The sequence below is a fragment of the Melanerpes formicivorus genome, unplaced genomic scaffold (assembly GCF_026170545.1).
Source record: "Melanerpes formicivorus ecotype bairdi unplaced genomic scaffold, bMelFor1.0.p_v2 SCAF_26, whole genome shotgun sequence".
Lineage (NCBI taxonomy): Eukaryota > Metazoa > Chordata > Aves > Piciformes > Picidae > Melanerpes > Melanerpes formicivorus.
In genome coordinates this window covers 12,621,401-12,647,893 of record NW_027142378.1, presented here as the reverse complement: position 1 = coordinate 12,647,893, position 26,493 = coordinate 12,621,401, and the positions used below count along the sequence as shown (strand labels likewise).

General features: G+C 52.2%; 2 long non-coding RNA genes across 3 annotated transcripts; both read right to left on the bottom strand.

Moving 5' to 3' along the window:
* Nucleotides 1-398: 398 nt before the first annotated feature.
* On the bottom strand, nucleotides 399-3,406 carry LOC137448856 (uncharacterized). Of its 2 annotated transcripts, XR_010989245.1 has the most exons (4): nucleotides 3,092-3,406; nucleotides 2,236-2,368; nucleotides 1,966-2,133; nucleotides 399-1,301 (listed from the first exon to the last, which is right to left on the bottom strand). It is a non-coding gene; the product is annotated as an uncharacterized lncRNA (long non-coding RNA). The 2 variants fall into 2 exon arrangements; XR_010989244.1 differs by lacking the exon at nucleotides 3,092-3,406 and having other exon boundaries at nucleotides 2,236-2,466.
* Nucleotides 3,407-23,425: 20,019 nt separating this feature from the next.
* Nucleotides 23,426-25,398, bottom strand: LOC137448855 (uncharacterized). Its single transcript, XR_010989243.1, has 3 exons — nucleotides 25,220-25,398; nucleotides 24,939-25,095; nucleotides 23,426-23,575 (listed from the first exon to the last, which is right to left on the bottom strand). It is a non-coding gene; the product is annotated as an uncharacterized lncRNA (long non-coding RNA).
* Nucleotides 25,399-26,493: the final 1,095 nt, after the last annotated feature.

Sequence of the window (26,493 nt, the reverse complement as noted above, 5' to 3'; positions counted from 1 at the left end):
CACCAAACCAGCCACGCATCCCACCCCCCCAACCAATAACAGAGGCCACCGCCAGGCTAAGCCCCCCCCCCCCACGCCCCACCCAATAACAGAAGCTGCCGCCAAAAAGCCAGCCACCCCCCCACACACACCCAAAAACATGGGCTGCCACCAAACCAGCCAACACCCCCCACCCAACAACAAAGGCTGTGGCCAAGCCAGCCACGCATCCCGCCCCCCACCCAACAGAAGCCGCCGCTGCCAAGCCGGCCAACCCCCCAACCAACAACAGACGCTGCTGCCGCCGCCAAGCCAGCCAACCCCCCCGCCCAATAACAGAGGCCGCCGCTGCCAAGCTGGCCAACCCCCCACACACACCAGAGGCTGCCAGCAAGCCAGCCCCCACTCCCCCCCCCCAACTAACCCTAACCATCCAACTGAAGTGCCCCCAGGTGACCCTCCATTGGCTCCCACATGTCCCTGAATTCCTCTTTGATACCCCCCACACCCACCATAGATGCCCACAAACCCCCTGAAGTGGGGGGGGACGCTGACCGGTCAGGGGGGGCATCTCCTCCGGGTGCGTGGGGAGCGACTCAGCTGGCCTCTCTTCAGAGGCCTTTCCATTCAAATTAAACAACTGAATATAAAACCAGTGGGGTCTCCTTTGTGTGTGTTGTGCGGTTTTAATTTGCCGCTCAGGGCCATTGGAAACCTTTTGGCGTACACGTTACTACTGCTCTGCAACCTCTGGAGGAACAGCATGGCTTTTCCTCCGCTACAATACCTCACGCTAATACTTACGTTTTGTCATGGGTTTCCGTCCCCTCCGGGAACGTTCGGGCAAGCAGTCCGCCGGCAGCGTTTGGGAGAGGCTGCCCCCGCCCCTCACTCGCCCGCTCCTCGGCTGTGTCGTCGCTGCAGCGATTTGACCCTTACCTGGGAGCTCAGAGCTTGGATGGTGTCGAGGCTGAGAATCTCTCTCCTGCTCCCCCCCTCCTCCCTCCCAACAGAGGGGGGAAAAAAAAAAAGGAAAGGACCAAATCCAGCAAGAAATAATTTGGAGTCAGCTGGGAAGCAGAGAGTTTAGTAGAACACTCGCAAGCCCTCCACCCTGTCTTCAGAATGGGCGTTCACCCGCCACAAGCCACCCCTCCATTCCCCTCCCGCTCCCCTGTCACAGCCCTGTCGTCCGCTCTTGGCACGTGGTATTCGACTCCTCGAGGCGAGTCCCTGGTTATCCCGGCTCGTTCTCTCTCAGGGCAGTCTCTCTGGTGCTGGAACTGGGCAGGGATGTGGAGAAGAATCAGGAATCAGTCTGACTTTGAAAGGAAAAGAGGAAAAAAAAAAAATCAGGAACAGTCCATTGCTGCAGGGACAGCAGGAACAAGTACAGGTGGGATGACCCAGGAGCTCTGTGGGTTGCTGTGCAGTGCGTATGTTGAGTCCTGGACGCCAGGCTGGTGTTAAGCCAGGAGGGAAAGAGGTTAGACCGACTTCTAACTATTCGCACAGTGACTATAATGCATTGATGTGTGTTGCCCCCTCTGAGTTCATCCTCTCTCAGCCGGAGTCACATTCTGCTGTGGGATACGCTGAATGTCCCCAGTTTCCAACATGCTCCGCTAGGTGTGACCAGGCCTCTTGGCAGCAGCCGCCCCTGGGGTTGGTTTGCCCGGCGCTGGCAAGCCCTCCGCCCTGTTTTTGCAATGGTCTGTAACCCCCCCACAATCGCCCACCCCCACGTGGCATCACGGTAGGAAAGACAGAGACAGCTGAGGGGCTGCCCTGCTTCTGATAGCCCCGACCCACGGACGCCCTTCTTGGTAGGGTTTGCGCCTTCAGGACGCAGCTGAGTTTTTGCTGCGCCTCTCTATGAGAGCTGTTGCGTGGCTCTGCGTCTCCGAGCGTGTTCCCCGTTCCCCAGGATTTACTACGCCCCCATTGCCTTGCAGTCGGTGCATTTCTCCCTGGCCATCAACCAACCTCTAATGCCTGTTGCTCTCTAATTAAATCTTTCGATGGTTTCAGCTTTCTGAGCCTGTGTTGGTACGACTCCTGCTCAGGGCACCGCGAGAGAGACAAACCCTCCTTCTCTCCTGTGGTTCCGGGAAGGGTCCTGGCACTCGCAGGCAGGCACCAACGGGGTAGCGACTGTGAAGTGACATCAGCCTTGCTTGGTCGACCAAGTGGAAAGCAAAGAGTCAAACGGTAAGGAGTGGAGCAAAAAGCAAAGCTTAGCTCTCAGTTACTCACGTTGTAAAGCTGTGAGTAGGTTTCCCTGCACCCTAGAAAAACACTGCACAGGCATCTCATTTTTCTCTGGCATTCATTTAACTCGCAGAGCTGTGGGGGAGTTACTGGGAGACTTGGAAAGGCAGTGAGAGCACTAGGAAGGGAATTTGGAGTTACGGGGAGGAACACAAAGACGACAGGTGCCACGCTAGAAGAGCACTTACTGTTACCGGGAGAAGACCCCTCCTGACTCTTCCTGACTGCTGCTCGCCCCGGCCCTCCCGCTCGCTCGCCCCGGCCCTCCCGCTCGCTCGCTCGCCCCGGCCCGCCCGCCCGCTCGCTCGCCCCGGCCCGCCCCGGCCGGCCGGCCCGCCCGCCCGCCCCGGCCCGCCCGCCCGCTCGCTCGCCCCGGCCCGCCCCGGCCGGCCGGCCCGCCCGCCCGCCCCGGCCGGCCCGCCCGCCCGCCCCGGCCGGCCCGCCCGCCCGCTCGCTCGCTCGCCCCGGCCCGCCCGCCCCGGCCGGCCGGCCCGCCCGCTCGCTCGCTCGCCCCGGCCCGCCCGCCCCGGCCGGCCCGCCCGCCCGCTCGCTCGCCCCGGCCCGCCCGCCCCGGCCGGCCCCCGCCCGCCCGCTCGCTCGCTCGCCCCGGCCGGCCGGCCCGCCCGCCCGCTCGCCCCCGGCCCGCCCGCCCGCTCGCCCCGGCCCGCCCGCCCGCTCGCCCCGGCCCCAGCCCCGGCCGGTAGTGCGCGAGTCCCCTGCCCCGTCGCGGCTCCCAAACGGTCCCGGCTCGGCTCCGGGAACCCCCCTGCAAGCAAAGCCAGAGTGCGGTCCTGCAGCTGCCAGAGGAAAGCCCCGGAGAGCTGTGGAGGCAGGCACTCACCTAGCACGGAGCGAGCAGGAACCCGATAGCCCCGGCGGGCCAGTGAGCGCCGTTTTAAAGCCGCCAGCCCCGTGCGCGCGAACAACCCTCGCTGCGACGCATGCGCTGAACCCATGGCAACGATCGCGACGCTATCGCCCTGGCGGGACTGGAGCCTCGCTGCGGCGCAGGAGTTGTACCCATGTCAGCGATCGAGTCAGGCTCTCTCTCCCTTTTCCCTTCTCCCCCTAACAACTTTCCAGCATTTCAAGCGTTCAGCGCGGTTCGCTGCAGCGCTGAGCGCCCTCGGGGCGGCACGCGCCGCGGCACGGCGGCGGTGCCGCCCGTGACGCACGCGGGGGCGGCCCTGAGCACTGCCCTGGGCGTGGGCAGCAGCTCGGCCCGGCCCCGTTCGGGATGTTTTGGCATTTAAATCGAAACCCTACACCGCGCGCAGGTAAAAGCCTCTGTTTATGATGGGTACGGCCGCAGGCTGTGCTTATAGCTCAAGCCCCTGTGTGACTTCATTACGATTCTCACAGCCTTTAAAACAGAGAGGGGAGACGGGGGGTCGTTTCCAAAGTTTTGTGACACAGCAGTCGCTCCAACTCCTCCCTCTCCAGCTGGAGAGGGTCTGCTCCGCATCGCCTCTCACGGCACTGACGCTGTGAAATGTTCTGTGGTCCCCTCCGAGACTTGTCAGCGGTTTAGGGGGGTGCCCCCAGCCCTCACCTGCTCCTCTGCTGCAGCATCCCCCTGCCCCATGTCCGCCCAGAATCCCCCCGCTCCCTTTGATTCTCCCCCCAAAAGGCAGAATGTGAAGCAAACTGCCCGGCCAGCAGCTCGGTCCTTTCCTAGTCAGTTGTGTACACATCCCCTCTCCCCCCGAAGGGGAGCTCTGCTGCAGCAATGAAGGGGGGCAGGGAAGGGTCCCCCACAAACAGCTGCAGCTACTCCAGCCCCCGTGCTGCCGGCTGGTGGCTGCCCCACAGTGGGGAATGTGCCAGAGGTCGATGTCTCTCACACCCAGTTTGGGTTGGACCCCTGGGCAGCGATGCTCCACCCGAGGCCTCCATCGGAGGCCGCAGGCAGGTTCCTCGCTGCTGCCTTTGTGCCTCAGACGCAGCCACCCTTGGATCCTCCTGAAGCCATGCGGCCTGCTGCGGTGCTCCGGTGCCCCACAGGCTACCCCGAAAGCTACTTCCTAGACTGACATGGAGCAGAAAGAGAGCAGAGTTTTCTCCTGCTAGGCACAGGAGACTCCCGTGTGGGAATGCATGCAGGGACCCCCCTGGTGCAGCAGGAATCATTTATTGGTGCAGCAGGAATCACTTACTGGTGCAGCAGGAATCATTTATTGGTGCAACAGGAATCACTTACTAGTGCAGCAGGAATCATTTATTGGTGCAGCAGGAATCATTTATTGCTGCAACAGGAATCATTTATTGGTGCAGCAAGAATCATTTATTGGTGCAGCAGGAATCATTTATTGGTGCAGCAGGAATCACTTATTGGTGCAGCAGGAATCACTTACTGGTGCAGCAGGAATCACTTACTGGTGCAGCAAGAATCATTTATTGGTGCAGCAGGAATCATTTATTGGTGCAGCAGGAATCATTTACTGGTGCAGCAGGAATCATTTATTGGTGCAGCAGGAATCATTTACTGGTGCAGCAGGAATCATTTATTGGTGCAGCAGGAATCACTTACTGGTGCAGCAGGAATCATTTATTGGTGCAGCAGGAATCATTTATTGGTGCAGCAGGAATCACTTACTGGTGCAGCAAGAATCATTGATTGGTGCAGCAGGAATCATTTATTGGTGCAGCAGGAATCATTTATTGCTGCAGCAGGAATCACTTATTGGTGCAGCAGGAATCACTTACTGGTGCAGCAGGAATCATTTACTGGTGCAGCAGGAATCATTTATTGCTGCAGCAGGAATCATTTATTGGTACAGAACAGGCAGTTTACAGAGGGGAAATCCAGCAGCCCGAGCACTTCCCTGGCACTCCTGCACCACTGCTGCTCTCTGAGTTTGCTCCATCGTTATCTTCATCCCGTATCAGGTTGATCTTCTCCAGCAGGGAGGCAAGCGTCCCCCTGCCTCACGCTTCAGGCTGTGTACTGCAGTCCGCTCTTTTTTATCACCAGGCCATCCTTCCAGTATCAGCAGCCTGTTGTTCTCCCTTGTCCTGAAACCCTCCTGGGACCCTTTCTGCTTTCCTACGCTCCCAGTGCCCTTCACCCCTCCCCCGGAGGCACTGCACAGAGCCGGCGCTCGGTCCCAGAGAGACTGTAGAGCACAGCTGGATGGAAGATGCACCGCAACACACCCAGCACTCCTTTCTCTGCAGGAACAAGCAACAACCTCTCGGCAAGACTCAAGATGCTTACACAAGTGGCTCCACGACGTGTCTCAGATCCATCTCACCTCATCACCTGACCTGTGGAGTCCTTGTGTGAGCCAGAAAGAGAACCAGCCTTGGCCAGGGAGAGCGAGAGCGTCTCTTTCCCCCCGGAGCGGACGGCGGCTTGCAGGCATCAGGGCTGCTCAGCAGCCTGCCAGGCGTCCAGGCCTGGGCTCTGAGAAGGAAAGGGGAAGGGAGAGGAGAAGAGGGGAAGGGAGGGGAGGGGAGGGGGCCTCAGGGATCGGCCAGTTCCAACCCCCCTGCCATGGGCAGGGATGCCTCACCCTGGATCGGGCTGCCCAGAGCCACCTCCAGCCTGGCCTCCAAATCGCCCATGGGTGAGGCTACCACCACCTCCCTGGGCAACCTGTGCCAGAGCCTCACCACCCTGATGGGGAAGAGCTTCCTCCTGGCATCCAATCGGAACCTCCCCCCTTCTGGGTTTTGTTCCATGCCCCCCAGCCCTGTCACTCCCTGACACCCTTGAAGTCCCTCACCTGCCCCACTTCCCCTCTTCATCCCCTCAAACCATCGGCACCTGGGCTCAGCTGGAGTCTCCTCCCACCCCAGGTGTGGCCACCTGGCCCCTCCCACCCACTCCCCTATTTAATCCCCTCCCCCAGGAAGAGCAGCTCCCCTAGGATAAGCCTGCCTGGGCTGAGGATCCTCCTTGCATCCCTGGTGAGTGTCTCTGGTGCACGCTGAGTGATGGTGGTGGTGACAGAAGGTTGGGGTCCTGGCAGCCCCCTGGCTGTCAGGGCCAGGGGTGATGACTGCCCCAATCCCATCCAGGGGTGCTGGCTGGGGCTTCCTGCTGGGGCTGAGCTCCTCTGGGTGGTGTCCTGGCTGGTGAGGGCCTTGCCCCTGGTGCTGGGCTGGGGGCAGAAGTGGTGGTGGTGGTGATGGAGCAGGAGCTGTGATGCTAACCGCACGGCTCTGACCTGGAGGCCCCTGGAGTCTGCTCTCCTCCCTCCATAGCCCTCTGCTGCTGCTGTGCCTCATCTGCAGAGCCTCTCCTCCCCCTCACTGCCTCCCTCCAGAAAGAAGGGAAGGAGGGAACAGCCGTGAGGCAGATCTGGAACTGCTTCCCCTCACCTGTCAGCTCTGAGCAGGCAGCCCCCAGGAAGGGGCAGGGTGGGCAGGGAGAAGCACAATGCCGGCGAGAACAGCCAGGACAGGACTGCATCTCCCCCCCTGTGCTTCTGTTCAGGGGGGCAAATGCAGAGGGGGAAATAGTTCAGGCTGGCTGGGAAGCCTCTCTCACACCTCTGAAGAGGAGGAATCCCTGAGCAGAGAGACTGAGCAGGGAATCCCTGTCCTGAACACGCAGAAGCAGCACGAACCAGGCTGGGACGGGCCTCGGGGAGCGTCAGGTCCAACCTCCCACCCAGGGGAAGATGATATAGGATGGGAAGAGAATTAATGAGGTTGGAAAAGGCCTCAGAGGTCCTCGAGTCCAACCTCCCACCCAGCCCCATCTGATCAACTCGACCATGGCACCAAGGGCCCCACCCAGGCCCCTCCTGGACATCTCCAGGGAGGGAGACTCCACCACACCCCCCTGGGCAGCACATCCCCAGGGCCAACCTCTTTTGCTGGGAAGAACTTCCTCCTCACCTCCAGCCTAAACCTCCCCTGGCACAGCTTGAGGCTGTGTCCTCTTGTTCTGGTGCTGGGTGCCTGGGAGGAGAGCCCAACCCCCACCTGGCTACGGCCTCCCTTCAGGTAGGTGTAGAGAGCAAGAAGGTCTCCCCTGAGCCTCCTCTTCTCCTGGCTAAGCAACCCCAGCTCCCTCAGCCTCTCCTCACAGGACTCTGTGCCCCAGCCCCCTGCCCAGGGCTCTGTGCCCCAGCCCCCTCCCCAGCCCTGCTGCCCTGCTCTGGACCCCTTCACCTGCACCCTGCTTACTGTGGCACCCCGCAGAAGGCTCTCTGGTGGAAGACTCCTGGGGGGATGGCTCCCAGCTGGTGAAGAGCATCTACAGCCCACACAGCTCCAGGCCTCTCAGGCTGTGCCTCTCTCTCTCCAGGAGTGAGGGCATCCTGTCCCCTAGGCAGGGAAGGAAACACAGCTGTGAAATCAGAGCAGTGGGGTCTGAGATCCCCAGGAGAACCCAAACCGAACCTTGGAGCTGGCCTCAGAGCTCCTCTGGGGGAAGCTGTCGCTGCTAGGAGCACAGAGCCCCCCCGGCGCGGCTCAGCCCTCGGTCTCCTGGAGGCAGCACTCGCCGCTGCCCATCTGCAGTGCTGACCGTGACGCGTGGGGACAGCACTGAGCCACCGGGCGGCGGCACAGCTGCGCTGCTAACCGCTCGCGATGTGGCTGGGGGGGGCCCAGGGGGAGAGAGGGGTCCCGGGGGGGTCCCGGGGCTGCAGGGACGCCGAAAACCACAGTGAGACCTCCCCGAATCCTGCAGGACCCCAAAACCTTAAACCCCAGAGACCCCTAACCCTCACAGCCCCTCCCCAGCTCCTTTGGGACCCTCCAGAGGGCCCCCCCCAATTCCCCTTTCACGCCCCCGGGACCCCGGCGCCGGCATCCCCGGGAGCAGCGCCCATCCCACCTCCCCCCCTCTGCCCACTCCCTTTTGGGGGTCCCTAAAGGACCGTGGGGGTCCTGAGGGGTCCCCAAGGGTCTGTCAGGGTCCTTGGCTGTCCGCAGGGTTCTGGGGGGGTCCGCAGGGTTCTGGGGGGGTCCGCAGGGGTCCCCTAGGGTCTGGAGGGATATGTGGGGGTCCCCAAGGGTCTGCAGGGGCCCGTAAGAGACCCCCACGGACCCCTATGGACTCTTAAGGACCATTCCAGACCCCTGGGGACCCCCACGGAGTCTGGCGGACCCCTGCAGACCCTTACGGACCTCTCAGAGCCCCCCCAGACCCAGCCCCTCCCCCCAATTCCCATCCCACCTTTTTCTGCCCTTCTGGGATCCCCTTCAGACCCTCCTGGGACCCCTCCCCAACCCTTAGGAGCCCCTCCTGGACCCCCTCAAACCCTTTTGACCCTCCCCCGCGCCCCCCCCCCCCAAAAACCATCCCCCTGCCCCTCCCCTCGCTGGGGTCCTCAGGGGTCCGCTGCAGCCAGCGAGCCAATGGGAGAACCCCAGGGGCCGCACCCCTGCCCCACCCCACGGGGACCCTGCCCCACGGATCCCTGCCCCCTAGCTCCTGGCCCTGCCCCCTAGCTCCTGGCCCCTCCCCTTCCTGCCCCCCGCCCCCCTCATTCACCGGCACCAGTTCGAGGCACTGGGAGCCGCTGGGAGGTACAGGGATGGGCTGGGAGGGGGATCAGGGGGACTGGGAGTGCTGGGAGGGGGACTGGGGGGGACTGGGAGCCCCTGGGGGGGTGGGGAGGGGGGACTGGGAGCACTGGTCCTAACCCCAACCCCCTAACCCCCTAAACCCTAACCCCTAACCCTCGGGTACTAACCCCACCCCCAAGTCCTGCCCCTAACCCCCCACCCTAACTCCCTAAGCCTAACCCCCTAACCCTAACCCCCCCAACCCTACCCTAACCCCCTAACCGTTAACCCCAACCCTAACCCCAACCCCCCCACCCTAACCCAACAGAACAGTTGCTTTTTTCAAAGTTTCATCCTACTTACTCCCTTACTTCAAAGAACTTACTTCTTTGTTAACTGCTTAATCTGTCAACGACTTAGATCTTACTAGTTCAAGTTTTCACACTTCACTCCTCTTACCAACAGAGATGACTTCATCAGGCCCAAATACATCATACACAAGGATCAAGACACAATGATCTCCAAACACAGCAAACCCTAGCCTCACCACTGTCTTTTACAATATGCTTTAAAGGTATGTTACATCTTCTCTTGTCTAAGATGCTCAAAAATCCTAAGTTGTTTTATGTTAGCAAGATTCTCCTTGATCTATAAAGATAAAGCTGGCCAGGCTCCATCTCCATAAGTAAAGAAAAATCTTGCACGTAAACAGCAAAAGTGAAAAGGCTTCTTTGCCGGGTCAAAGGTGACATCTTGACTATTCACGGTTCTGCCCGGTATAAAATTGACCGTAACCTAACAATCCATCCTTACTCATCCTAACAATGCTGCTCTTTTGATACTTTGGTTTTGCTAAGGCACCGAGTCCTATAGATACTATCTTTGGCCTAATGTTGTTTGTTCTTCTTTCAAATTTCTCCTAGCTAAAACTTCCAGAATTCTTATATCCTCCATAAACTTTGTTAAATCACGCTTGAAACCGCACATGAAATGAAAGTTTGAGAATGTAGTATACTTTAGCCATTTTTTTGGGGGGGATGTAACACCTGAATTCTCCCTTGTTTTTTATAACCTAAAATGCAAATGTATTTTGTGTTATAATCAGACTAACTATTTAAAATTAAGACAAACTGGTGAGTTAACATACAAGTCCATGACAACATATTCTCTAACCACACAACAATTAAGCAATTGTGATATTCAGTCCTAATACACATAGCTTTATGGTACATTCTCCCGATTGATGCTTTTGATCTCAGATTATCGTAACAGACATTGTGACCTGTGTTAGGTAGGTCTGCTGATTTTCAGCTTCATGTGAAATGCTATTTGTCCCATCCTTGTGATTCTTGTGCTGTTGTTTGTTGAGATGATTGCGGTACTGCGTTGCAGAAGTGATGTTCCCGGGTGTTGACATGGGTTAGCTATTTTTTGCTGGCATTACTAAAACCTTAGTTATAAAATATGCATCCTTTTTGTTTTAATATATAATCCCTCTCTTAAAACGATTTTGAATACAAACAAAAAAAAAAAATCTCATTCTATAATATCCCTATATCAAACTCTTATGCTAACACCAAAAATCTCTAAAGAACTGAAAGAACTATGTTAAAATTAAATTATCAAATCAATGTCTAAAAAGAAACTAATAAAAAGTTAGAGCTCTTTCAAAATGCCATGGCACGAAAAAAAAAAAAAAGAAGGTTTGAACCAAAAGTTAAAATTTGAACTCACAGAAAAACGAAAGTTTGAGCTCATTACTAAATGCTTATACCTTAGTACAATCACTAATTACTTAATACTTATAAATACTAAATACTTACTATTCATTATGCTTACAGGTAAAACAACTATTGAAAACAGAAAAAAAATAAATCTCTAAAACACATCACAATCAGAAATAATGAAATAATGAAATAATCATTGTTGCTTTAAATCAGAACACAACTTTCATAGACTAGAGAGGTTATCAGAAGGGGGGGGAGAAATGGGGGGGGGGGGAGGTGGCTGGCTAGCAAAGGCACCATAGGGACAAAGAGAGGGGGGGAAAAGGGGGGTGGGAAGAAAGCCACCGAATTCACACCAGCTGCCCTTCCAGGCAGCCTCCAGGTCAAATGTAGGATTTGCTGAAGGCATGGAGACTTCCATAGGAGGTGATAGCAGCAATTTTGAGCTACATTGATGTTTTTGAGCCTAAAACTCGAGGTGCTTGTAACAGATGCCACTGTCTCTTCTCCACTCCATATTGCTGGATGTCAGTGCATACAACTTACAGCAGCAGTTCCTAAAGTACACAAAAGTATCTGGCAATCAGTGTTTCTTACAGGCTTCTAGGACAGTCATCTTCTCCCAAGTCATGCTTTTTGCCTAAAGTGTCCCTTCTGTCCACAATTGTGGTGGGTTTGGAAGGGTAAGGCCGAGAAGCCTCCTCCCTTCCCCCTTGTAAGGTAAAAGGGAAAAAAAAATTGAAGGGAAAGGAAAAAAAACATCACAAGCTGAATTAGCAAAGCAGTGGAGCTATATTTACAAAGCAATGTAAGGTATGCAGGGGAATGTTTACAAATTTACAATATCTACAATATATACAAAGATATACAACAGAGTAACACAGAAATGAGAGTAACCCCCCTCGGCAGAGAGGGGGTTCCCCACCTCCGCTCTCCCCTCTCTCCCCCCCCCTTCCCAGAGTGGGATAGAAAGAGAGAGAAAAGAGAGGAAAAAAAAAATGTTAGAAGCAGTTTGTGTTAATTGGAAAGGAGTTAATACAGGCCTGGTATCTGGACTTCAAGGCCGAGGCCTTGGCAGAAAGCCCAGCACAGAGACAGAGAGCTGCTGCACCGTGGAAAGGCGGAAGCAAGACTGATAGAAAAGTCCTGGAAATGTCCAGTTCACTCCCAGTTCAGAAGGTGCTTCCTCCCACTCTTCCAATGAAATTAGTTTAGACTATTCCTTCCGTTTACCAACTTCCGTCCACCATATTCCCTTTCTTAAGGGGGCAGCGTCAACCGGCCACAGTCCACCCCTTCTAAACAATTTCATTGGCTGTTCACACTGTCCATCCAATCCAAAACGATATTTACAGTTCGTGAGTAAAGTTCATAGTCCATTCCGGCTATGCTCAGATGTAGATGATTCAAAAGTCCAAGAAAATCAGAAAATGAGAAAAATGGAAAACAGTTCATTTCTTCACCGACGAAGCGAAGAAAAGGGAAACGGGGATTCTCAGGGTCTCTTAGTTGACTCAGGGCTCTCAGGGATCTCAGGGTTCGTGCACCGTAGATTCCTCGTTGATTCTTCCTTTGGACGCAATGTAGCTGTACAACAGTTTGAAATTAACCTCTTTCAGCTAAAGTTAAATTTCTTTGTGGAATACACTGAATTTCACCATTCTCTTGCATTACCCAATAAGTGTGACCCGGACCTTCAGCTGAAACCACCCCTCGGACAGGTTTAGCCTCTCCTGAGGGTGAAAATACCCAAACAGTTTTACCTAACAGATTCTTTTCTCTAACAACAGGAACTCTATCACCTTCTACTTTCCGTAGCAAATCTGAATGTGCAGGTCCAGCTCGGTTCACTGAACCTCTACTATTTACCAGCCAGGTTGCTTGTGCTAAATGTTTTTCCCGGTTTTTCAAAGATCCACCCCCCATGGCTTTAAGAGTGGTCTTCAACAAACCGTTGTAGCGTTCAATCTTCCCTGAAGCTGGTGCATAGTAGGGAATGTGGAATATCCACTCAATACCGTGCTCTTTTGCCCAGCTCTTTACAAGGTTGTTCTTGAAATGAGTTCCGTTGTCTGACTCGATCCTCTCCGGAGTGCCGTGTCTCCACAGGATCTGTCTCTCCAGACCGAGAATGGTGTTGCGTGCAGTTGCATGTGGAACTGGATAAGTTTCCAACCATCCAGTGTTTGCCTTTACCATAGTAAGCACGTATTGCTTACCAGAACGAGAATGTGGTAGAGTGATGTAGTCAATCTGCCAAGCTTCACCATACTTGTACTTGGACCATCTGTCACCATACCACAAGGGCTTAAGTCGTTTTGCCTGCTTAATAGCAGCACAAATGTCACAGTCATGGATGACTTGTGTGATAGCATCCATGGAAATGTCTATGGATCTGTCACGAGCCCATTGGTATGTCGCATCTCTGCCTTGATGTCCTGACGAATCGTGAGCCCACCGAGCTAAGAATATCTCACCTCGGTGTTTCCAGTCGAGATCAAGATTAGAGTCCATGTCTACTTGAGAAACTCTTGCAGCTAGATCTGCCTGATGGTTGTGTTGCTGTTCCTCAGTAGCTTTGCTCTTAGGAATGTGAGCATCGATGTGTCTCACTTTCACTGGAATTCTCTCGATTCGATCAGCAATGTCCTGCCATAGGTCAGCTGCCCAAATGGGTTTTCCTTTTCTCTGCCAACCACTCTTCTTCCAGTTCTTTAGCCAAACCCATAGAGCATTGGCTACCATCCATGAGTCGGTGTAGAGATAAAGCTTTGGCCATCTCTCACGTTGACCTACGTCGAGAGCTAGCTGGACAGCTTTTACCTCTGCGAACTGACTGGATTCTCCTTCTCCATCTTTCGCTTCTGCAACTCGGCGTGTTGGACTCCACACTGCAGACTTCCACCTTCGCTTGTTTCCAACAAGACGACAGGAACCGTCTGTGAACAAAGTGTATTTCTTTTCGTCATCAGAGAGGTCATTGTAAGGAGGAGCTTCCTCAGCACGAGTTACTTTCTCCTCCGGAGGTTTAGCACAGTTGATACCTTCAGGCCAACTTGAGATCACCTCCACTAGACCAGGTCTTTCAAGATTTCCCATTCGAGCTCTCTGTGTTATCAGAGCCATCCACTTAGACCATGTTGAGTCTGTGGCATGATGTGGTGTGGAGCCTTTGCCTTTGAACATCCAATTCAAAACTGGTAATCTGGGAGCTAAGAGAAGTTGTGATTCAGTTCCAATCACTTCAGAAGATGCTTTCACTCCTTCATAGGCAGCTAAAATTTCTTTCTCTGTTGGAGTATAGTTAGCCTCTGAACCTCTGTAACCTCAACTCCAGAAACCAAGAGGTCGTCCACGTGTCTCACCTGGAGCTTTTTGCCACAAGCACCAGGTTGGACCATTGTCACTTGCAGCCGTGTACAAAATGTTCTTAATGTCTGGACCATCTCGGACGGGTCCCAGACCCATTGCTTGAATCACCTCTTGCTTTATCTGGTCAAAGGCTGCTTGTTGTTCAGGTCCCCAGTGGGAATGGTTTCTCTTTCGAGTCACATCATACAGAGGTTTCACAATCTGACTGTATCCAGGAATGTGCAGTCTCCAAAATCCCACTATCCCTAAGAAACGTAGGGTCTCTTGCTTGTTTGTGGGACTTGCCATGGTGGAGACTCTATTTACCACATCCACTGGAATGTGTCGACGTTCATCCTGCCAGCGCTCTCCCAGAAACTGAATCTCTGTGGTAGGTCCTTTCACCTTGTCTCGCTTGATGGCAAAACCTGCATTCAGAAGAATGTCAATGATTTTGTTACCTTTCTCGAAGACTTCCTCAGCAGTTTTACCCCAGACGATGATATCATCGATGAACTGGATGTGTTCTGGAGCACCGCCTTTCTCCAGAGCATCGTGGATCACTGCATGACAGATGCTTGAGCTGTGGATCCAGCCCATTGGCAGCCTGTTGAAAGTGTACTGGATTCCTCTCCAGGTGAAAGCAAACTGAGGCCTGCATTCTTCTGCTATGGGAATAGAGAAAAATGCATTAGCAATGTCTATGGTAGCATACCATTTGGCCTCTTTGGATTCCAGCTCATACTGTAGCTCCATCATGTCTGGTACTGCTGCACTCATAGGTGGTGTCACTTCATTCAGGGCTCGGTAGTCGACCGTCAGACGCCAGTCTCCATTCTGCTTCCGCACAGGCCACACTGGACTGTTGAAAGGCGAATGAGTTTTGCTGACGACTTTCTGACTCTCCAACTGACGAATCAGATTCTGAATGGGCAACAAAGAGTCACGGTTGGTTCTGTATTGTCTGTGATGCACAGTCTGAGAAGCAACCGGCAATTTAATGTCCTGTATCTTATGTTGTCCCACAACTGCAGATTCATCAGAAAGTTCAGGTCTGGCAGACAGCTTCAATTTTTGTCCATCAATTTCTATAGAAGCTACTCCAAAAGCCCATTTGTAACCTCTAGGGTCTTTGAAACGCCCTTCTCTCAGAAAATCAATTCCCAAAATACAAGGTGCGTCAGGTCCGGTCACAACTGTATGCTTCCTCCATTGTTTACCAGTTAAACTTATGTTAACCTCTACCTTACTTAACTCTTGAGATCCACCAGTGACTCCCAGAATAGTTATAGACTCTGATCCCTGATAATTTGATGGTATTATGGTGCACTGAGCTCCTGTGTCAACCAAGGCCCTGTACTTCTGAAATTGTGAAGTGCCAGGCCACTGGATGTACACATCCCAATAGATTCTATTATCTCTGTTATCCCTCTCCTCCCCCTGGCGGGAGGCAGGGCACCCCTAGTTATGGGGAACATGCGCACATGTGCATTGCACATAGTTTGCAGGGTTATAACTTTGCATGTTATAACTGGAGCCACTGTTGGAGCCATAAGAGTCATTCTGGGGAACTGTGGAAGTAACAGCTACCCTTCTGGTATTGCTACCTTGGGTTCTGCCACTTTGCAATTCCCTCAGTCTCCTGAACAGATTAGAAGTTGGTTGGCCATCCCAGCAGTTCATGTTCTCACCAAACTGATCACGCAGAGTTATCCAAATAGTTCTACGTGATTGCCTTGGTGGTCTGTTTTGGAATAACCTGTTTTGGAATGACCTCCTTGGAGGACGTGTATTCCTCACAGATGAAACTTGTATCCACCTGGAGGAAGAATTGAAATTATCCTTCTGTGCCAATTGGTATATGGAATCTTTCAGATCCTTCATGCAATTCTCAATTTTTCCAGACAGAGTTTCAATGGCTGAAACCAAAGAACCACGTGTCATGCTATCCTCCAATTGTCTCATTTGATCACTGAATTGGCCAACCGTAGGAGAAGCTCCACCATAACTTCTTGACACAATTCTGCTTGCCAGAATGTTTGCATAATTAGAAGGAGCAAGTTTGATGATCTTTTTAGCAAGACCAATACCCACAGGAATGTCATCAGGATTCAGAGTTTCATGTTCACCATAGAGTAGCTCTCTAACAGCAAATTCTCTCAAGCGCTTAATTCCCTCATCTATGGTAGTCCAGGGTTTAGGGTTCCATGGAAGGTCATTGCGGGAAGGGTATCTCAGGGCAACCGCCATTAAAAGGCGTATCCACAGATTAACCTTACCGAGAGCTTCGCCTAGATGTCTATCTATTCCATTGTCCCTTGAGAGAGTTCCTAACTGAGCTGCTGACTTGTCTCCAACTGTTAGAGCTGAAGCACCTGTATCATAACACCTACTAAGCCAAGCTAGAACTGGCTCCTTATCTGCCCTGGTGAAATCTTTACGGACATTTCGCAATTCCTCCCGTGGTGATGAACAGTCTGTAATATCATCTTGTTCCTCATCTCCCTGAATTCTTTGTCCATATAATCCTGCTGTCATTCTCCTAAGGATCTCTTTAAGCTGAGAACCACCTTTCATAGTTTCATAGTTTCATTCAGCCAGCTGCCTTCCTAACTTCATCTCTATCCTGCTTTGATCTCACTAGGTTAGCTAGATCTTTAAAACAAACCTTCTCTTCCTCCTGAGCAGGATCTTTTAGAGTAGAGGGCCCCTCACCAGGATCAGTCTCCTCCTCTTCTTCTCCATCTTTGGCCTTTCCACCTCTAGTCTTTAAAGGAGCCACCTTAACTGGAGCTGTGTTTGAATTTACAGCCACCTTAATAGAAGCTGACAGGTCCTGAGATAAATCAGCTGATGGGGCAGTGACTTCCGGTCCCACCGAGGGAGTGGGCGGAAGTGATGTTGCTCCGTTAATGGCCGACGGAGAAGAAGAAGAAGGAGAAGGAGTAGGTGCCATGTTGATACCAGCCGATGCCCTTGGCTGCTTGCTAGAATCAGCAAAGTCATTTAGAGCTGCTTTACCAATTAACTTTTTAGCCTTCTTTTTAGCTGACACAGATTCTCCACAGTCCTCGTCACTAGATGACTCTGGGACTGATCGAGAGCCACGGCCTTTTCTTTTTGATCTAGTTTTAATAACAAAACAAGCTCTGGACACCTTTCTCTCCCGACACCAGGAATACAGAGAATACACATTAGTTATCACCAGCAGCAGAATTATACACATGAAATAAATCACCTTTTGATCCCAGGCATCACCTAAATTTACTCTTTCCTCCGGTGGAATCTTAAAACCCTTTATCTCAATTGGGAGAGTGGTGGAGGTAACATTCCTGTATCTCACTGGCCATAGGAAATTAATACATTTTCCATACCATAATTTAACTCTATACATAACCCACATATAAATTGTCCGCACCAAATATTTGCCCAGGTAATCCAAAATCAAACCCAAACAATATCTGTAAACCAGAGCCCCAAAAATTGAAAAGAATAATCGCTCCACAAACCACAATACCTTCATGTTTGCTAATTCAGCTAGAAAACACTAAATCAATCAAGTAATAAATTAAACTAATTATCTGCCGCACGTTGGGTACGCCAATAAAAAAATGTAGTGGGTTTGGAAGGGTAAGGCCGAGAAGCCTCCTCCCTTCCCCCTTGTAAGGTAAAAGGGAAAAAAAAAATTGAAGGGAAAGGAAAAAAAAACTCACAAGCTGAATTAGCAAAGCAGTGGAGCTATATTTACAAAGCAATGTAAGGTATGCAGGGGAATGTTTACAAATTTACAATATCTACAATATATACAAAGATATACAACAGAGTAACACAGAAATGAGAGTAACCCCCCTCGGCAGAGAGGGGGTTCCCCACCTCCGCTCTCCCCTCTCTCCCCCCCCCCCCTTCCCAGAGTGGGATAGAAAGAGAGAGAAAAGAGAGGAGAAAAAAAAATGTTAGAAGCAGTTTGTGTTAATTGGAAAGGAGTTAATACAGGCCTGGTATCTGGACTTCAAGGCCTAGGCCTTGGCAGAAAGCCCAGCACAGAGACAGAGAGCTGCTGCACCGTGGAAAGGCGGAAGCAAGACATAGAAAAGTCCTGGAAATGTCCAGTTCACTCCCTGTTCAGAAGGTGCTTCCTCCCACTCTTCCAATGAAATTAGTTTAGACTATTCCTTCCGTTTACCAACTTCCATCCACCATATTCCCTTTCTTAAGGGGGCAGCATCAACCGGCCACAACAATTAAAACACATGGAAAAACTTTTAAGAGTTAGTGGGGGGGTGTCCAGCAGCAGGGGGGGAGTGGGCTGCTGTTGCTATTGGCCAGGTGCCAGTGACTGCAGCTCCACGGGAGCAGGTGAGCTTAGTGGCCATGGTGGGGGAGGGGGGCTGGGGGGCGTAGATGTCAAAGAGCTTTGTTCTGGTGAAATGGCATTACTATTCTAACAGCTTTATAATGCTCTGCTAATTGATCTAACGAATCTTTAATTAGTCCCTGTGTTGTAAGGGAAGATGTAACAATTTTGTTTACTTTTGTTGCTGCCCTGAACAATGCCATCCCTCCCTGCTCCCATGTCTTTTCATTCTACTTTTTTTTTCCCTCCAAGATGTAAGTAAATGACTCTGAGTATCAAGTTATCTTCTTTTGTTCTTTGATTACCCATACGTGCTCATCAACAGGAGGCACCGACCCTCAGTTTCCCCTGTCGCTTACCTCTGTCCGGGGTGACCATTTGTTGTAGTATCGATGTTTTACTTCGAGCAGTGCTTTTTGGGCCAGATGTAAGCAGCTGAAGACATTTATTACATTATACAGCAAAGTTATATAGTCTAATCAGAAGGCACACTTGGCACATCTCAATTGGGCATTTTCTACTGGCGTACGTGTAATTAAGGCATACAGTAGGTCGTAATAACAAAACTATTTTAACACGTCCAACCAAACTCTGCCCAGTTTCTCTCCTTCGGTTCCAAAGTGTTTACATTACTCTCAGAGTCAAAGGCAAAACATAGCTTTCTCTGACTCGAGCAAAGGCAAATCTTCCCCATAGTCTTCCAAAGCTATCCCAAAACACCTTCCCACATCATACTATTCTTCTACATCCACTTAAACAGGAGAGCTTCTGGAATGTAAAAGCAAATTCTAGGGAGAGTAAAACAGGGTTTCAAAGCATAAATATAACATGTATCACATAAAAACAGTAGACCTTCCTTTTTGTCTGTCACGGGAGAGGGGGTTGCCCTTCTTTGTTTCTTTGGGGTTTTTTTCTTTTTGTTTCTTAGTTTTCAATACAAATGGAAAAACCTTCAAAGAGGGCCGCACTCAGCTGCTCCCCACACACAGGGGCAAGAGAAGCCCCTAACTGGTCAGTGTTGCCACCCCTCTTAAGGGGATCGGTTGGCACCTAAGGTGCACCTGGGGGTATCAAAGGGGAATTTGGGGGCACATAGAGGGATCAGGAGGGCCTCTGGAGAGTCTCCCAAAGGATTAGTTGGATATTTAGGGTTATTTGGACCCCCGCCACAAAGGCCACTACTGCAAAGCTTTCCCCCCACCACCACAACTAACCCTAACCATCCGACTAAAATACCCACAGGAGACCTTCCATTGGTCCCCACATGCCTCTATATTCCCCTTGACTTCCCATTCAAATTAAGAAACTAAAAATAAAACCAGTGATGTTTCTTTTGTGTGTCTTGTGGGGTTTTTTAGTTTGCAAATAAGAGTCATTTCAAAGCCTTTTTGCATCCACATTACTACTGTTCTGCAATCTCTCGATTAAGAGCACAGCTTTTTCTCTGCTGGAATACCTCAGACTAACATTTTTTTCATGGGTTTTCATCCCCTCTGAGAGCATTCAGGCAGCTTTTTTGGGCAGCATCCCCCACCCCTCACTCACCTGCTCCTCTCCTGCATCAGCACCCACCCCCATATGGTATCATGGAAGGAAAGAGACAGCTGAGGGGCTTTTTATCACCCTGACCCACGGACACCCTTCTGGGTAGGATTTGCACCTTCAGCACACAGCTGAGTTTTTGCTGCGCTTCCCTCCTCTGTGACAGCTGCTGCGCAGGTCTGCATCTCCAAGCGTGTCACACCTTCTGGGATTTACTACCCCAAAATCACCTTGCAGTTGGTGCATTTCTTGCTGGCAATCAACCCATCTCTTCCATCTGTTGCTCTCATTGTTTTGTTTCAGCTTTCTGAGCCTGTGTCGGTACAAGTCCTTCTCAGGGCACCACAAACAGAGACAGACAAAGCTTCCTTTTCTCCAATAGTTCCAGGAAGATTTCTGGCATTCCTAGGCAAACACCGACAGAGTGACGGCTGTGAGGTGACATCAGCCTGGCACTGGAGCTGGGCATTCTGAGCAGATGAGGAACCCTGGGCAACACCTGCAGAGAAATCTTGGTTCCTCTGCAGAGAAGCACTGGCCTTAGAGACAAAGCTGTCTTTGATCTGGGCACCAGCTGCAGCCCAGAGTTCCAGGTATCTCTGGGTACAGTTGAGGCAGCAGCCGCCACCCCCACAGAGCCCCGCCAGCCGAACCCGGACACCCCCCGCCGGCCGCCACCTCCCCAAAGCCCCGCGCAGCTCCAGCGGCTGCTATAGAGAAACCCCACAAAGTAGCAGAGACTAGCACTGACCTGGGACACAGCGGAGGAGCTCCGACCTCTACCAGCCACAACCCTGCACTGAGCCGTTTTAAAGCATCCGGCGCCATGTTGTTGAGGGCGGCGCTGCCACGCTGGGGGGGGCGGTGCCTGCATTGTCACCTCACGCTCAGCTTTCCATGGGTTTTATTCCCCGCCAAGGCAACATGTTGAGTTCTGAGCACCTGAGGAGCCCTGGGGAACACCTCTACAGAAATGTTCCTCCAAGAGCTGTCAGAAAAACGTTCGTTCTGCCAGCAGGCAGCTCTGGCTTCAGAGCAAAAGCCTTCTGTGATCATTCTGTTTAGCTCAGCACCAGCTGCAGCCGTCAGTATTACCAGACTACACAGTAATGGCCTCCTCCCGGTGCCCTCCCGGTCCCAACAGTTTCCTCCCACCAAAGGACTGGGAGAGAACTGGAAGCAACTGGGAAGAAACTGGGAGGGACTGGGAGGGCACGAGGTGGAATCTGGGAGGGAAGGAGGAGGAAACTGTCAGAGACTGAAAGAAAACTGGGAGGAAACTGGTGGAGACTGAGAGGTAGTGGAGGCTCAAGTGGGAGGCACTGGGGAGAACTGTGAGAGAGCTCCAAAGGAACTGGAAGGGACTGGGAACAACTGGGAAAAAAGTCCCAAAGAGGATCCTAAATGGGCCCAAATGGCCCCAAAGTAAACAGAGCCCAAACTGGGGTGATCTGGACCAATGGAGCCAGTGGAAGCACTTCCCACCTAAACTGTACTGACCAAAGGGAGCGCGGCTCTGCTTTCCCACTCCGGGAAATCTGCCACGCTGCAAGATGAGAAGGAGACTGGGAGGGATTGAGAGGAACTGGGAAAGGACTAGGAGAGACTGGGAGGGGACTGGGAGTGACTGGGATGGGACTGGGAGGAGACTGGGAGAGGATTGGGAGGGATGGGGATGGGGACAGGACTGAGAAGGGACTGGGAGAGACTTGGAAGGGACTGGAAGGAGATTGGGAAGGACCGGGAGGGACTGTGAGGAATTCCAAAGGGAATGGGAGGGAATGGGAAGGAAACGGGAGGAACTGGGATGGAAATTGGAAGGACTAGGGGTGACTGAGAAGGACTGGGAAAGAACTGGGAGGGACTGGGATACCACTGGGACCCTCACAAGTCTATGGCACCAGATGGGATCCATCCCAGGGCAGAGAGCTCTGGCAGATGAGCTCCTAGCCACTGTCCAACATTTGCCACCAGTCCTGCCCTAAAGGCTCGGGCCTTTGATCTAATCCTCAACAGCCACCAGTGACACCAGAATGGTGAGAAATGCCATTTCCCCAATAGATGGAGTCACCTGCTCAGACAGCAAAAAGCAGTCTCGGGGACAGGAGGCTCTTGGCAACAGCCAGCCTGCTCTTCTGACCCGAGTGCCACAGAAGGGTATAAGAGTAGATCACCTTGAAGGCCACCGCACGGACCGCAGAGGACATTCAGGTGCTCGTGCCTAACAGAAAAGATGTGTGAAAAGCAGGTGTTGCATCACTAACCTAATGTCCCTCTGTGACCAGGGGACCTTCATCCCAATCCCATCATGGGGTGGAAAAGATTTCCTGCTGGTCGCTGTAAGGCAGGACTTTAACGCTTTCCCTAGCAAGTTTCTCTGAAAAGAAAATGGGGAATGAGACTTGAAGGAGTAAGGAGGAGATGAAGAAGATGGACTGTAGCACAGGCCATCTCACCAGCTACAGACATTTTCCCCTGCCCATGTGCTCTGTGGACTAAGAAGAGTTCCCTTCTTTTGGCGTGAAAGCACTGGCTTCAATGAAAGAGCTGGCTCCTCCTGAAGGGCAAGTATGAATGGAGCTCTCAAAGTACCACACTTCAGAGCCTCCTACTTGCTAGCACTAAGACAACTGTTCATGTAGAACGACTGGCCACTCACTTCAACAAACCCCACAGAACTGGCTCCTATCAACTCTCCAGAAGACACTGCTGCACTAGCTTGGCTGCCTGACCGGCTCAGTTCAGGTGGCTTAGGATCTCACAGAGGGTACCACAAGAACTGAGTGCCGCAAGAAGGGGCCGCTTATTCGACCAATTTGATCAGCGGAATCCAACTTTATTGAGCATCAGACACATCTTATATACAGTCTGCTATAATTATGCCCACTTGGCAACATACTATTGGTTGCTCTCTAAAAGGTTACATCATTGTTTTCACAACTCTGTGGAATTCTTCTATCCGGTCTAATTGCTCTCTTCCCCAGATCTCGCCTCCTCCTTATCTTGCTTGCCTCCCATCTCAGAGGCAGCTGGACTTCAGCATACCAAGCAATCAGCACTTTCTCACATCTCTTACTCCGCCACTATATTATCACAGAGAATTCTTCAAGGCCTGAATTGCACAGGCGTTCCTGGCACCCAAGGCCCCTCTTGCTCAAAACAATCCTCAACAACTGAGGGGACTGCAATCTTTGCAGCTTCAACTTTCCTTCTCTGCTACTTCTTTTTTCAGATGGATTTTTTTTCAAAGGGACTGCTGGACAGCAGAACAGGATGGATGGCTGGGCCCCAAGAGCAGTGGGGAACAGAGTTAAACCCAGCTGGTGGCTGGCCCGGCAGAAGTGGTGTTCCCCAGCACACAGAGGTGAGAGAGTGTCCCCAGAGAAGGGCCACAAAGCTGGTGAAGGGTCTGGATAACAAGTCTTATGAGGAGTGGCTGAAGGAACTGGGACTGTTTAATCTGCAGAAGAGGAAGCTGAGGGAATTAAGGTGTGGTCTGGCTTCAGCTCTCAACTAGTTCCACGTTGAACAAGAACAGCTTGTACTCACAGAAGGCACTGGCTGCTTGGGTTCAAGGTTCCTGTAGAGCTCAGGCTATCTCTCTTCTTTAGTGAGGTCATTCTCTCACCTAGGCAGAGAGAAGAAAATGCAGCTATAAAATTAGACCACTGGAATCGTGAGACTCGTTCTGTGTGCGACTCCAGGAGAATCCAAACCTAACCTTGGAGCTGCCCTTAAGAGCTCCTCTTTGGAAAACTCTCGCTGCCGGGCCCCACAAACCCCACACCCTCTGTCAGCAAACCGGATGTACGAGCTGAAGAGTGTCAACAGAAACCGTACGTGGACAGCTCAGGAAAATCCTGCCAGTCCCAGCACACCAGACCTGGAATGATCAAAGAAAGTCTGTTAACAACTGTCTGTGTGTCTGCTCATAGCTTGAGGAGTAACAGAGCAGGAACAATTCTCAAAAGGTTTTCACTGCATTCCTAGGGCACTTGAAGGATTGCCCTGGCTGTAGTTAATACCTAGAAATTCCTATCAAAATCTTTGCAGCACAGCAAGGAAACTAAAACAACCAACAAAGCACAGACTGCTTTATATTATCAAGCAGGAACTTGAAATCCTACAGGAATTGTGGGGGTTTTATGACAAATTGTGATGAATATACTGGTGATCTATGTTTAAAATTATAAGACTTAGAGTGCCCTGGGATTAAGGGTCAGGATCTTGTGAGGCCTGTTTTGAGAGCAAAGGGAAAGAAACATATCTTGCAGACTTGCAAGGATACTGTCTGGTTAGTTGGAGACATCACGGCTGAGGCGGAGCTTATCTTAAAGGTAAACATTCAGACCTAGGAATTTGTTTTCTTCAGATAAGAAGCCTGCAAAATTGCGCACGTGAGAAAATGGATACATTGACCCTTACCACCCAAATGTGGGGAGAAGGGATTTGACCGCCTACTCTAAGACTCATTATCACATGCCTGCCTTCTGTTTAGCATAAGTTTGCTTATGTAGATGATGTAACTATAGAAGATGAAGAAAACTATTGTAAGGCTGCTATGGAGGTGGAGTTTTGTCCCCTCTCAAGCCCAGCGCGCTGCTTTGCTTGCCTTTTATTGCACTTTATTCCCTTTTTATGATCTTTTAGTGCCAATAAAACTGTTACCAAAAACTTTTACCTGGAGTCATCTATAACGCAAATTATTCCTGTTCTTTTTTCCTTCTTTTGGTGTCGTACCACCTAGTACACATTCACCACCTAACCGAACGTCACAGTTGTGATTCAAAGCCAAGCAAGACAAAGTGTATCGAGGGAAAGAAAAGAGAGAGAAAGCTAAAGAGTTCTCCTCCTCTTCACTTTTCCCCTTGAGAGATCCAACACTACAGGAAGGCAGGCCTGAATTTCATGAGCTCTGGGATTCAGATGAGCTCAGGAAATCATTTGGTTTGCACTTCACGGCTGTACACACACAGCTGTGTTCAGCTGTAGAACGACCTCCTTGCAACATGAAATACAGGCTTCCGAAACTGGAGCGTCTGTCCCACTGAGACTTCCACGACCCTGTGTCCAAACCCTACTGACATGTCAATTCAATTGTTCACAGCTTTTACCACAGGTCACTCTTAGCACCTGAGTTTCTGAGCCTAGATGAGACATCCTGCTGTCTGGCTCTGAGTTCAGGAGAACATGCCAAGCTGCTGGCTACCTGCAGACATCACATTGCTAGGACTGAATTGGCTCACCTTTATCTTTCCAACAGGCAGCGCCTCTCTGAATGCTGGATTCACATGAGTGTGCCTAAGGCAGATGACACAAGCAGGCTCTGTGTCCGGCACAGCCCTGAGGGCACTCGCCAGCTAGCAAACAAGCATCACACAGCAGGATGTGGGGGGAAGACAACTGGAAGGGGGAAAGTGAGAAAACTCAGGGGTAGGAATAATAGTAATACCAATAATAAGAGCAATAATAACAATAGCAGAAGTCCTAAGGAGGATAAGGAATGGAAATTAAGGCTATTGCTCACCATCAGCTGAGTGAGGTCAATCCAGTCCTGGAGAGTAGTCCACCGGCCAACCTGCCCTCCAGTCTTCTGGCTGAGCATGTGACATAGCCTTGCTAAATTAGAAAATCCTTGCTGAATATGCAATGCGCTCAGTGGGAATTAAAACGTCCCTGCATTATCAACGCTGTTTGCAGCACAAACCCAAACCCACCCCGAGACACCCCCAGCTCCCACGGGAGCCTGCAGAGACCTCCCAAAGGGTCCGTCGGAGGTGCCCAGCTGCCTCTCCACGACCCTTGATCCTTTCAGATGGCCCCACCAGAACTTTACATATCCCCAGACCCTTTTAGGTGCCCCCAGACCTCCTCCGTCACCCCCAAAAGCCCTGCCGATGGCCCCAGACCACCTTCAGACGCCGGAAGGAACACACCTGGGAGTCCCGGGCTGGCAGCGACACCGGAAACCGCACTGCAAGCTCCCCGAATGCGCCAGGACCCCTTGCCCCGCCAAAGGACGGCGGTTCGCAGGCACCCTGGGGCACAGAACGGCATCATGCGCCGAATCAGGGCTCTCCGCGACCGGTCCGGCTCCAAAGCTGCTCTGCGCGGCGCCCGCCCCCCCAGCCAGAAAAGCGGGGCGCAGCCCGCGAGGAGGGCGCGTGCGCGGGACCAGACCCGCTGCGGCACAGGCGCCGTATCCATAGCGACCACCGGGATGCTGCCCCCCTGGCGCGAGCAGAGCCAGGCTAGGGTGCAGGCGCCGTATCCATAGCGACCACCGGGACGCTGCCCCCCTGGCGCGAGCAGAGCCGGGCTAGGGCGCAGGCGCTGGATCCATAGCGACGCTCGAGTCAAGCTCTCCGCTCACCGCTCTTCCCCTAAGAATTTTCGAGCATTCAGCACAGTTAGGCTGCAGAAATTAGCTCCCCCGGGGCGGCACACGCCGCGGCACGGCAGCACTGGCCTTAGAGACAAAGCTGTCTTTGATCTGGGTACCAGCTGCAGCTCTCAGCAGTGCCTAGCTGCAGAGCAATGGCCTGCACCTTCATCCTGATCCAGGTGGAGAGAGAACTGCCAGGAACACAGCTTCTCTGCTCCGGTTGCAGCATCCCCAGGGGCCGAGCGCAGCCTTGCTGTTAGTGAGGAACACAGCCCCTGTGAGAAGCTTCTGGGGTCAGGGGACAAACAAGGGGTTTTCCACACTGGAAACAAGGAAAGTCTCTTTGCCACCCCCTTTGCCACCACCCCTAACCCTAACCCCCTAACCCCAACCCCCTAACCCTACGTCTGCCGGCC